A 13,643-nucleotide genomic window follows, 5' to 3' on the forward strand; every position below is an offset into this window, starting at 1 on the left:
TCAGATCAGCCAACAAGCTACTATTTGCAAACACTATCGGTTCTTACTGGAATAAACTTCCCACTGAACTGACCTCCCTAACATCATGTCACCTTTTCAAAAAACAGATAAAAAACCACCTACTAATCCACTGGCTTTGCCCCTGCTCTAATCCTGACTGAGCATACTAATGTTCATTACTCTGAACAGTCTGCTACTTGCATTCTTTACTCTCCCGTTCTTACCTAGACTAACATCCTCAGCCCCCTTCTCTGGACCTTCACCCTTTTCCCTTATCTCATTGCCTAGATACCTCACTCTCCTTTTCAACTTGACTTTCTTAACATTTAACTATGATAAAATGCTATTACCCTATGTAAACATATTCTATCCACACTTTCTATCTTTTATCCCTCTTTTTCCCTTAACTTTACTACCTATCTACCTGTTTACCTTCTAACTTGCTTTTTTTTTCACACTTCTAACTACTAGTTTTCTTTCCCTCTGCTAATTACCAATTCTGTCTTCTAGCCTTCTGACCAATGACTAATTTTATGTAGCTATACTTCAGATATCCTTAACTCAACTTTATATTTTGGTGCCTGAGCTTATCTCCTCAGCCACATGATGTGAACTTTGATTGAACTCTTTTTGTAACCTAGTTAAATTAGTCCAGACAAACTGTATTTTGTCTTTGTACATTTTTGTTTTGTTTTGTTTTTGTTTACAAAAAAGATTGATCTATTTAGTAAAGTATTCCTCATGTATTGTCTTAGTCTGATAGTGGAGCTTTTCTCCTCGGGCCTCTGCTGAAAATGGACATGTATCCAGCCAGACTAGCCCGGTTAACAAATGTAAAATAAAAATAAAATAAATAAATAAAAAGTAACCACTGCCACGATCAACTTAACACATTTCTTTTTAACCCCAAACACCCTGTATTTAAACATTACCAAATGGAGGATCGCATTCTGTACCTTCAGAGAGTTTTAACATATCATCTCAGTGGAGTACAAAAATCATCCAACAAGAACAGGGACTCTTACGTCCCCGGCTACCCTTGGAAAACAACAGTGTAAACTCTGTGCCAAATCAGGCTCAGTCATATCAGGAATATTTTTGCAACTTCAGTAACTGCCTACCCACAAAACAAAAAGATCGACAAGTATGGTATCACATACCTCGAGTCATACAACTGTACATTTCCTCTACCACATATTTCCTCCAGGACCACTTGCTTCTTCATCACAACCCCAAAGTCTAACACTGACAAAGTAAACTTTTCTGAAGTATCTACTATATTAAAGCTCAAATCCATCATAGTTTGCTTCAGTAAGGCATCTATGACTTTCACATTGCAATCACCTGCTATATCAAACTCATCACTGCATTCAACTTTATGAACATTCTGTTGTTAAATCAGTCACCATGTAACGCTGTCACAAACGGCTATGCAGTATTGTTCAAATCAAAGAAGCTTAATGTTATATTCCAAATGTCCCAGGTACTACTCCTAATAAAGGAAATCGTAGTCAGCGATCCAAATATCAAATAAAATCCACAGGTACTACTCCCATTTAAGGAAATGGTAGTCAATAATCCAGATAGGATAGGAAAAACACAGCTTTATTCACAGGATGACATGGATAGTAAGCGCTTTCGCCGTTAGGCTTCCTCAGACTTTACAAATTACACTCAATAACAGCCATTTAAATAGTCCGCCCTATTCAATGATTGGTGGACCCTAATTAAAAACATACAATAAACTTAAAGCGCTACAAACAGCATAAAAATCATGCTAATAAATATCTAAAAACATACTAGTGAATGCTTAAAAATAAAATTTACATAGAACATTGCTAAAATATAGTGTATTAACTATAAACACACTTATGGACACACAACAATACATTTGAGAATGATTACATTTGCATAAATATATTATTATGTTAATGGGTTATCTTGGTCTGAAGACCCTTCTGCCCTTCAAAAAAGGTTTAATGTGGACTTTATCATTAAGACCCGGTGGCTCATCCGCTCTCCATCTGATGATCCATCTGAGTTCACATTCCAGGGTCTGGTTGATTAAATCACCTCCTCTATAATTAGTTGCTAAATGCTGTATGATACTAAATTTAAAAATATGGTCAGGACCTGTTACTTTACTGTGTTTGGCTAATGCATTGAACTCTGACCCTATTCTAATGTGATAATTGTGTTCCCTAATACGATCTTTAAAAGCCCTGTTGGTTTTCCCTACATAAAACGAACAAATGTTAACTCCTTATTAATATAACTACAATGATTACACATACCGCAAGGTATTGTGTTCCTGTCTAATCTAGGGGCTATCTGCTTATAACCTATATTCCTTGGTTTACATAATAGCCTCTTTAAGTTAGGTTTGTTTCTGAAAGTAAATTTTGGCTGAGGTCCCACTATTCTGGCAATCTCACTATCAGATAGTAAGATATCCCAATGTTTGGAAAACATACCCCTCACTTTTGTACATCCGGTTACTGGACATACATTTCATTTTAATACTGACACTAACTGCAATAGTAAAAATGTTGTTTATCTGGCTAGATGTGAAGCATGCCCTTCGTTTTATGTAGGGAAAACCAACAGGGCTTTTAAAGATCGTATTAGGGAACACAATTATTACATTAGAATAGGGTCAGAGTTCAATGCATTAGCCAAACACAGTAAAGTAACAGGTCCTGACCATATTTTTAAATTTAGTATCATACAGCATTTAGCAACTAATTATAGAGGAGGTGATTTAATCAACCAGACCCTGGAATGTGAACTCAGATGGATTATCAGATGGAGAGCGGATGAGCCACCGGGTCTTAATGATAAAGTCCACATTAAACCTTTTTTGAAGGGCAGAAGGGTCTTCAGACCAAGATAACCCATTAACATAATAATATATTTATGCAAATGTAATCATTCTCAAATGTATTGTTGTGTGTCCATAAGTGTGTTTATAGTTAATACACTATATTTTAGCAATGTTCTATGTAAATTTTATTTTTAAGCATTCACTAGTATGTTTTTAGATATTTATTAGCATGATTTTTATGCTGTTTGTAGCGCTTTAAGTTTATTGTATGTTTATAATTAGGGTCCACCAATCATTGAATAGGGCGGACTATTTAAATGGCTGTTATTGAGTGTAATTTGTAAAGTCTGAGGAAGCCTAACGGCGAAAGCGCTTACTATCCATGTCATCCTGTGAATAAAGCTGTGTTTTTCCTATCCTATCTGGATTATTGACTACCATTTCCTTCAATGGGAGTAGTACCTGTGGATTTTATTTGATATTTGGATCGCTGACTACGATTTCCTTTATTAGGAGTAGTACCTGGGACATTTGGAATATAACATTAAGCTTCTTTGATTTGAACAATACTGCGTAGCCGTTTGTGACAGCGTTACATGGTGACTGATTTTTCATTTTTTATTTATTTACGCTGTCGACTAGCTCTGTTGGTTTGCTGTGCTATTTTCTGTTGTTTTTTATTCTGTTGTTAAACATCATAGTGCTGTATGACACTATACATTGTCCTAATTTGCTTCAGTTATGTACATATCTGAACATTTTATTCCTTAATGATTTTCTTTTGAGTAACACATGTACTACAAATTCCATTCATAATAATAGTATCTATTGTATACTTATCTCTGTGCTTTTGTTTTCTTTTTTTATTTAGCTCATAAGTGTTCCTTTCGCTTTTCTTGGCTGTTGAACAGAATGCATTAGCTCTTAACTCTGTGATATGCATTAATGTATAATCCATTTTCCAACCCTCTGTATTACAACTTACCACGTGAATTATATTTTGTTCTGGAAAAACTGTTGTCACTGTTCTACTATTGCTGGTTAATATATGTAAGTAAATTAAAATAAAAGAAACAATCTTACCATGTTACTGAGCCTTTTCTCAGAAAATCTGATGCCAGAACCATCTTATTTATTGTTTCAGAACTGGATAAGTGATTTACCTTTCCTTTCTATTCAATATTTCACTCATTTACTAAAAGAGCCAAGTATAACTGAAAAAAACTTCAAAAAGACACCTTTATCACTTAGTATATAAATACTTCACTGCACAAGAACTAGAGCCTCTGCTCTCAGTCTTCCGAAGTTCTATTGCATGACATAAAACACCACCTTATATAACCTAAGTCAACTAATTAAATTAACTGACAACTAAAATTCTCTATCTTAAAAAAACACTAAAAACATGCCTTTTTGAAAAAAAAAAAGTGTAAAGGCATTCTACTTTTTTTAAACCACCCTACCAAATAGATAATGGAATAAACATTATTAAATATATTACTGTTACACTTAACATTTCATTAACAATTCATTGTTCATGGCCTTTGGCTACAAAGTATCGAATGCAAACACATACCAAGTTTCTCTTTTTAACAAACTATCAGAAATTCTTTGAAAACAATTCAGGGCACTGGAAGTGAACATAATAAAAAAAATGTTAGATTTGTGTACTGATCCGTGATTTTCTCTAAAATGAATAGTCACCAGACTAATGAGCATTCCATTTTGAATATCCCTTATATAATCCTGAGCTCTCTTCATCACTTGACGTGAGGTTTGCCCTGTATAAAAATTCTCAGATATGCACTTAAGCCCATACACCACCCCTTCCTGGCAATTTGTCTGCAATTCTAAACTACTGACAACTGATATACAACTGATATCAAAAATGCGACATATACCACACCCTTGCACCTAGTACTAATATGCCCCCCACATACTTTCAAAGGGCTATATCACATGATCTTCTATACTTGTTACATTCCAATATGAAATCTTTCATTTTGGGGACCTGAAATATTCTTCAGAGATTATTATACCCCATTTTTTTTCAAATATGTGCCACCCATTCACCAAAGGTGGCACAATATGCCACAAACTAAATCTCTTCCTCACTTACTGATTTCCTTGATCTCACAAAATTCTCAATTTTCAATATCCTATTCTAATTATCTTTAGCCTTCTGCAATGAGGAAAATAATTACAAATTACTGTAACCCCTTGCCCCTAGTCTACACATTATATCGTAGGCTACATCTTCAAAACATCTGAACATAATGTCCTTGCTGTAAATATTTCCCATAAGGAAGGGAATTTACTAAATTGAGGAAGGGGTGAGCACTCATAGCATACAAATACATATTTGCAGTCATGGACTTCATATGCAATATGGAATGAATGCTATTACTCTGTATATATAAAGACAAACATCTAAATAATAAATCTACATAGACTGAAATTCAAAAGTAAAAGAAACTAAAATTATTCCTTTGCAAACAAACAAAAAAATTCTCAAAATTCCAACTCTGTATTTTCTACAAAAAACAAATCATCTGCATGTTTATAAAATAATCACATTTGTTTGAAAATATACATTATATATTATTATATTTTCCAATTCTACTGCCTTCAAAAACATTTGCATAAGTAGGAGAAACCTTGCCCCAAGGTAAAACCTCACAATGGATTTTAAAAATATCCCATTAAACTAAAAGCAATTAAACAAATCTTTACTAAATCCAAAATATTATCAATCATTTCCATGTCTTTCAAAATATTGTCTATAATAATTATATTACCAATGAAATCAATAAAAGTCTGCCATCCCCTTTATATATCACCTAAAGGGTAACATTTCAGATTTCTGAGAATTATCTAATAACTTATACACATTCTCAAATACAACGAACCAAATGCAAGGAGTAAGATGCTGCAAACCAAGCCAAGTAGTGTGAACCAAGTGGAATAAGCCAAAGGACCAGCAAAGCTATAATACACCTCTTTAATTGTAAAAACAGCAAAACGAAACGTTTCAATGCACTCCAAAGACCCTGTGCAATTCAATTAAAAACAATAACCAGCTGTATAAAGCGATTAAGCGCTTTCATCCACTAGATCGTGGACTTCATCAGAATCGAATACAATCATAGAGTAAATCATTTTATAAGCTTTTTGGCGCCAACTTTTTACACAAAAATTTAAAGCCATATTCATCTTATTTTTTTCTACAACACATTAACTATCTATCCATTCATATTTCAAGTAAAAATGAGTGTACAGTGTGTTCCTACAAACAATACCAGTATTGAAATAAATAGTACACAATTTATAATATAAAACCCTTTTAAAATACTGTTAAAATAATATCCTATCAATCTTGTATTGGATTTGTTGATTAAAACATCAAAATACTATATATATATATATATATATATATATATATATATATATATATATATATATATATATATTATAATGTTGTTAAAACCAAATTTGTATGATTACCTTAATACATAATAAACCAAATGTATGGGCTGATTATCAAAGTGCACTTGTGCTGTTTAAAAAATACATATAGAAGAATAATGTAACAGTGAATGCATGTTAGAAAATAAATTTATATAAATGAATAACCTGAGTGAATAATTTTTACTTGAAATATGAATGGATAGATAGATAGATCTGCACTAACAACTGATGAAAAACACAAGTTATACTCCATTCACAGTCACTGAAAACAGTGCCAAACCCCCTTCCTCCTGAAAACAGTGCCAAACCCCCTTCCTCCTGAAAACAGTGCCAAACCCCCTTCCTCCTGAACTTTCCTTTCCACTAACTTATACCATCTCCACAGGTGAAAAACAGTGGGCAATGTAGAAATCCCCAAAGTTCATTACAATAGAAAAGACCGTAGCAATGTCAAGGAAATGTGATTAGGAATTTAGAACCCAATCAAACTACCTAGATGAATATTAAAGGAAGCTACTTTTGTTTCTCCAATGAGACAAGGACGACTGAGAAGCAATCACTCAATCACAACTGATCAAGAAACACAACTTACTTGACCTCCAACCTTACTCACTGAAAACAGTATTTTGTAGAGAAAGTCCCCTGCACTCCATCCCAACCCCCTTACTGAAAGTAAATCCACAGTTGCACAACAGCAAAGAAAAGAAGAAAATGCTCAACAGACTGCAAAGTGGCATCACACAAACAAAAGATTATGTATTATATGTTACACAATAAATAGTAAAACCTAGGAAATGTGATCAGGAAATTAGATCCTGACCCAATTACCCTTGCTGAATAATAGGCTAGGGAAGTTTTTTTTTTTTTTTTCTACGTACTGCAACATTATTTACTGCTTATTTTATGTCATCCACATAGTCCTATTTCACGTTCAGCCCAGGTGTCACGAGACCACCACAAACAAAAGAAATAACCACGCATTGAACACAAAGTAGTTATACAAGTGCAAAATGCAGTAATAATAGAAACAATAATATAATAATCATGTACTGTGGAACAAAACAGATGACAATTACAATATGGATTTATAGTATAGCACAAATGTACATATTAAATCCAACTGGCTTACAGATGTCAATCGTAAGAAAAGAAGGAATAAGGGTGGAGAGGGATGAAGAGCATACCACTCAAATCTCCTTAATTTTGTCTCATATTTTGCCCTGTCCCTCATAAGGTTTACAATTTTCTGGTAAATAACAGAAGATTAGAATTATTCAATAATGCCAGATGTTACCAGTGGCAGAAAATGCACATGAATGCAAAACCTATTCATCCATTAACTTTTTAAGTGAATTAGAGTAATACTTAAAACATTGCCCCTGATTTACAGTCTTTGCTACCCCATTATATTTGGCTTTGTCCAGAATTTTTGCACAAAGACTTTACAAGGTATGATGAACAGGAAGGAATACAAAGTGAAGACTGGTGGGGCAGCAGTCTGGGAAGTGGGAGGCAAGGCAGAAATGCTTGGCAATGGCAGCAGAAAATCTAACAATATGGGTCACAAAAGTGGGGAAGGGCAAATGAAGCATAAAAAACAGGATTTTAATTTAGGTTGCTGTGTCAGGTGTGAAGCAGCAACAGCTGACTTTTTTATCAAGCAATATTTAACAGATTACTCTAAAGCTGCAACACTTGGCAGCTTTTCATAACATTCTTTATGGTTTAATATATCTAATCACAAAAAAATCTAATACTGATAAAGAATTTCTAACCAATATATGATGTGATAACAGCATTGGTCCCCATTGTGCATTTCTTCACTTTCATAGTTCTAAAGCTATTACAACTTTTTGTTTATAGTGGGGGCCCAGTGGATACTGGTAAATTATCTATATTATGCTTCATCAGGAAGCATCAGCTCACATCATAGGTTTATAGGCATGTACTAGGCTAACGGCCCTGAAGCTTTACAAACCTAGCCCATAGAACTGCCCTGGCATCTTGCTGCCCAACGTTAGTCCCAGTGCCTATATCAAGTAGAGCCACCGTAGTGATCCCCAGGGTGAAATTTCTATTTCCCATCCACTCAACAAGATTTCTCTTGAAGAGGGCCAGTGAGGTGCTCTGCTTGACATGTATGGGAAATCTATTCCAGAGCATGGGCAGTCTCTGGGTTATGATGAACCTGTCCCTCCAGCGTATTCTGCTGCTTGTGGTGCAGAGTGATTGGGATTTCTTTAGATGTAGCATTTCTAACATAGCTGGGTCAGACATGGCTTTGTAAGTCGAACAGAGATCACCTCTTGGTAGATGATGTAAGACCGAGAATAGCTGGAGTTTTTTTGAGTCTGTCCATGTAGGATATGTGCTTAAAGCCTAGGATCCTCTTTGTGAGGTACTTTTGTGGCCTGTCCAACTGTTGCAGGTGTCTAGTGAGGTACATGCCAAATGGGGCATTATACTCGATGATTGGTCTAATGAGGGAAGAGTAGAGAGAGAGATGATGACCTCTTACTTCCTGGATGCAAAACCCTTGGTAATGAGATGTGCCACATAGAAGGACTTTCTAACTACAATGGCAATGTGGGGGTAGGAGGAGAGGTTGCTGTCAACCTGTGTCCCCAGGTCTCTTATAACGTCTTCAGTGATCAGTGGGCTCCCTCCCATCGATGTGGTAATTAGTGGGAACTGTTTTTTCCCAAAGGGGATGATGGCACATTTTTTGGCATTAAGCTTAAGGCCATGGCTTCAACACTAGTCATTGGTCTCAGTGAGGCCTTTCTGTAAGATGTCTGCATCACTTGGGGAGTTAATGGCTCCCAGCTTGCAGTCATCTATGAACTTGGTTAGCCAGAGTCCCTCCGTGCTGGCCTGGACTTCTGAGAAGTAGATGCCAAACAGAAGAGGACCCAGGACCGATTCCTGTGGGACTCCATTTGTGAATGGAGTCTGCTACTTACACTGTGGGTTCTATCTGTGAGACAATTTGCAACCCACCTGGTGATACAGGGGTTGATGCCTAGACTGGTGAGTTTATCAATAATTCCCAAATGAAGAGTGGTATCTAAGGCTTTGGCCAAATTGAGATAGGTATGAACTACCTTACCCTCATCCACAGCTCTGGTGACGTTCTCAAAGAAGTCAGCCAGGTTGAGCTGGGAAGATCTCCCTTTCACAAAACCAACTTGCGTGGGATCCAGAGTTTAGAGATTGCCTATATCCTTGTTAATTAGGTTCATGATGGTGCGCTCCATAGCCTTACATATCAGACTCGTCAGGTCCCCTTTTTATGGAGAGGGATGACTGTAGCAGTGCGCTATTCGGTAGGGACAAAGCCTGAGGTGAGGCTGTGAGTGAAAAGGGCACACACGTGGTGCCAGTTCACTTTCTAGTTCATGCAGAATACAGCCAGGGATATTATCGGGACCTGAGGAAGCTGTATTATTGGCCTTGGACAATGCAGCTTCAACCTATGCTGCAGTAATGCAGTAATGCTGGGTGCCTGGCATTCTGCCGGTATTGTGATTGGTACTTTGGGGGGAGGGTAAAGTTGGCAATATCTGTTGGTGCAGTATAGGAGGTACCATTGTGCAGCAACTCAGAGCAAATCTGGGTATTGCCGTGGAGATTCTTGATATAACTAGAGAAGGCTTTGTGGTTGTTTTTAGTGTTTGCCACAATTCTGCCTTCATAGGTGGCTTTAGAGGATTTGATGAGGGATCGCAACTTTTTATTGAGGCTAATAAGCGAGTTTTTCCAGTCTTGGGACTTCACCTTTTTCTGCAACAGTTTCTTCTTTCTGTTGTAGAGTTTATTAATGACAGGCGACCACCAGATTGGCTTGCTTTTCTTGGCAGAGAGTGGCCTGATTCTGTTGGGTATGGCTAGTTCCATGCATTTATGTACGTGTTCATACAGTGCACTGGTGCATGATTCAACAGTCCTGCATCTATTTTCCATTGGCTTGGGTGCCATGAAGTTAGCCACCTCTGTTTTTAGGAGCGCAAAGTCAGCTTTGGAGAAGCTTTTCATGGTTTTTACCTTTGTGGGGGGGGGGGGATTTCCATGGTAATTAGTTTGTGGTCAGATCTAACCAGAAAGGAAGTGACTACTGGTGTAGAGCAATGGTCACCCATGTTAGTAATAACCAGGTCAAGGATGTCGCTTCCTCTAGTGGGGGTAAGAATGAGCTGGTCCAAGGCATTGGAACTGATGTATTCCAGGAAGTGCTGGGCCAGTGTATTGATGCATGATTAGTTTTTCCAGTTGATGGAGGAGTAGCTGAAGTCGCCTAGTATGCGGGTGTTGGTTTGGACCCTAATAGATCACAGGGTACTTAGGAACATGGAGTGAGAGTCCTGGGACATGGTTGGTGACCTACAGCAGGCTACGACCTGAATCGCCGTCTTACCCAATGTTAGTTATACCTGAATTATCTCAGATGCGTTATGCTGGGCTACTAGTCTGGAGGTGTGCATATCCTTTTTGAATATGGAGACACCACCGCCTTTGGAGCTTCGGTCCATGTTCTGGGGCCGAAAGGCATGAAATGAATTATAGCCTAATAGTGCAGGGGTGCTTTCTGCCACTTTAAACCAGGTCTCCGTTACAGCACAAATGTCGATGTTCTCCATTTTGAGGATTGCTTTGAGCAAGTGCATTCTTGAGATTTAGACTTCTTGCGTTGATCAGCATGACCATCAGATTGCATGTATTTGTAGCTGTTACGGTGGTAATTTTGTCTTTGGAACACTGCCTAAAAATGGCACTATAGGGGTGGCAAGAGCCTTAGCCAGTACCCGGAAACCCGAAAATCACAACTGAAATGTCACAGAGGGGAACAATGTTATCGAACTGTGGGAGTAATTGGCATACCGCTACAAGTACACCCTTGTTAAATGTTACAGCTAAAATAAAATGGATTTTTTAAAGCTTCAGTGATCAAAGAAACAAACAAAAAAAATGGCAGTTGACATCCACAGTACACCAAGAAACAGAATATTAGGCCAGGTCAGTAAACATCACTTGATACAGCAATCACGATGGGGGGGTGTTAGTTTATCTAAATCAACCTTCAGTGCAACTTGTGTAAATGAAAGGTCAGAATCAAAGAAACCAGTCTGAGAATAAAGGAAAACACTTCACTAAGGTACAGCAAGTACTTTAAGCCTGTTCAACTGTTAAAACTTTGGACTTCATCAAAGCAAAGAAATGAAGGTATAAACAGCACTTAAACAGTAAAAACAATCATGATTATCATGTACCAGTAAAATTAATGTTTTAATAACTTAGCTTTGAATGTGCTTGTAAAATCTTAAGTCATTCAAATATGGTGACTACCATGCTTTCAATAGCATTTTGCCAACAAAATTCCTCCTTGAAATCAGGGCGGTTCCAATTGTACTGACTTCTAAATGTCAACTCAACATAATCCAGGATATATAATGATATGCTCATAAATGGTTTCTTAACTTATGGTTGTTTTGCACAATATAAGGGCATGGTAGCACATGAACTGGTGTTTCTGTATCATGTCACCTTTTAGAAACTGCAATGCCAAATCAACTGTCCACATAACATTTCTGGGGGCACATGCAGCAAAACTAGATGGCGCACATTTTGTCTGTCATACGATACTATATAAAAAAAAAATGTCTATTAGGTACACACTAGTAGTAGCAGTTACAAGGCTGTCTATTAAACGTATCTGTAACATTATTACAAGAATAAGCATTAGTAAAAGACTAAAGTAAATAAAATGGCCAAGGTCTCGTACGAACAAATAAAGGCAGATACCTGTGGAAGTTTATCAAATAAGCATCTTCTTCTTTCGGCTTTTCCCGGTTAGGGGTCGCCACAGCAGAACACCTGTCCGCTCATGATTGGCAGTGGAGTTTTACAGTGTCGAGTTGCCAGCCCTTGCCAGCCAGGCGCCCAACCTTCCACAGAAGGCACACACTCACACCTAGGGCCAATTTGGAGTGTCCAATCCACCTACTCAACATACTGTAACTATTAGTAATGATAGATTTTAATTCTAAGCATACCTCTCAACCTCTTAGCCCATAAAATCTGGACAAAGGCAAAAACAACCCGCAAAAATAGGAACTGATTTTAAATATTGCACTTATAAACTTTTAAAGTTATCTATTGGCATGCATTTTTCTGATGGATAAGAAATCAAACTCAATATCTGTCACTATTTAGGGACTTCATTCATAAATGATTTTCCAGAAAAACACAAATCTTATGAAGATTAGACCAAACATATACAGTCTGCAAAAATATGGACTGTTGAAAAGTATGACTCTAAAGACTCATCTACAGAAGTAACAACATCAACGGAGGTGTGTCCAATTGAGTATATGAATGCTTTCTCACGGTATCCCTACGGTGACGTTACTGAGGGATAACGTTCATTTACGTGGGATGCTCATTAGGAAAACTTTACAAAAAATCTGTCCATATAAAACAAGAATGACAGAGGTGGCATACCTCTCCAACTATTGCTCTCATAACAGGTTTTGCTTTGGCATGCATTTTTTTTGAAAGACATGAAGTGTGAAACTAAATATATGTCATTACTTACTGATTTCATTCATCTGTGATATGCCAGAAAACCACAAATTTTAGAAGGAACAAAACAAAAATATGAGGCAAAAAATGGGCTGTTGGGAAATATGGAAGACTGAATTGAATCATGGCCGTTAAGCTAAAGACTGCCGTGATCGAAAACAAACTTCCACAATTTGTTGAGACTTTTATCTCAAGTATTACTTTCAAAATGCAAACAAAAAAGCTCTACAACACCTACAGACGTTACCATTTAGCACAAGCAAATTAGCCGCGACTCAATGCTGTATTACAGTACTGCACTCACCGACATTTACTTAAGTTGTTCTCAAATGAAATGACAAAGTGAGTAAATACAGGGAGTGGGAATACGGAATGAAGGAGCGGCTTCGATGCCAACATTTTCGACTACATTACATTTTGCATTCAGTCGCATCACTATATTTAGGTTTCTGTTTCATTTCGACAACTACTATAGAGGTTAAAGTTGAAAGATATAATGACAACAAAATAATACAAAAGAATAACAGCTAGACATTTAAGGCGCGTGCATTTCTAAGTGCTGACCCCTAGTGGCTGTGTCCCTTGTATTTTAACTTGTTTCTTCCACTAGATGGCGGAAGGACTTAAACTTGTTCTGTCGGTTGCAAATAAATACTCTTTAGGTTCATTGATGGGGTAACATTGAAACACAGAAATGGTAAAATGGCTCATATTTGCTCTGCTAATTTTGGTTCAGCTTATAGCTACTCTACTGATGTTATAATGTTGATCC

General features: G+C 37.0%; 1 protein-coding gene across 2 annotated transcripts in view; it reads right to left on the minus strand.

Annotated features, from left to right (window-relative positions):
* The window catches only part of MTERF1 (mitochondrial transcription termination factor 1), a 43,774-nt gene extending 30,399 nt beyond the window's left edge, over window positions 1-13,375 (minus strand). The window contains exon 1 of one of the 2 annotated variants that reach the window (XM_044067663.1): window positions 13,176-13,375. The gene's annotated coding sequence lies outside the window, so the exon portion shown is untranslated. Of the gene's footprint in view, window positions 1-13,118 lie in introns of both variants that reach the window. The other variant, XM_044067664.1, reaches the window with a different exon arrangement.
* Between the last annotated feature and the right edge of the window lie 268 nt (window positions 13,376-13,643).

The sequence above is a fragment of the Protopterus annectens genome, chromosome 3.part1, assembly GCF_019279795.1.
Source record: "Protopterus annectens isolate FY-2018-M chromosome 3.part1, PAN1.0, whole genome shotgun sequence".
Classification (NCBI taxonomy): Eukaryota; Metazoa; Chordata; order Ceratodontiformes; family Protopteridae; genus Protopterus; species Protopterus annectens.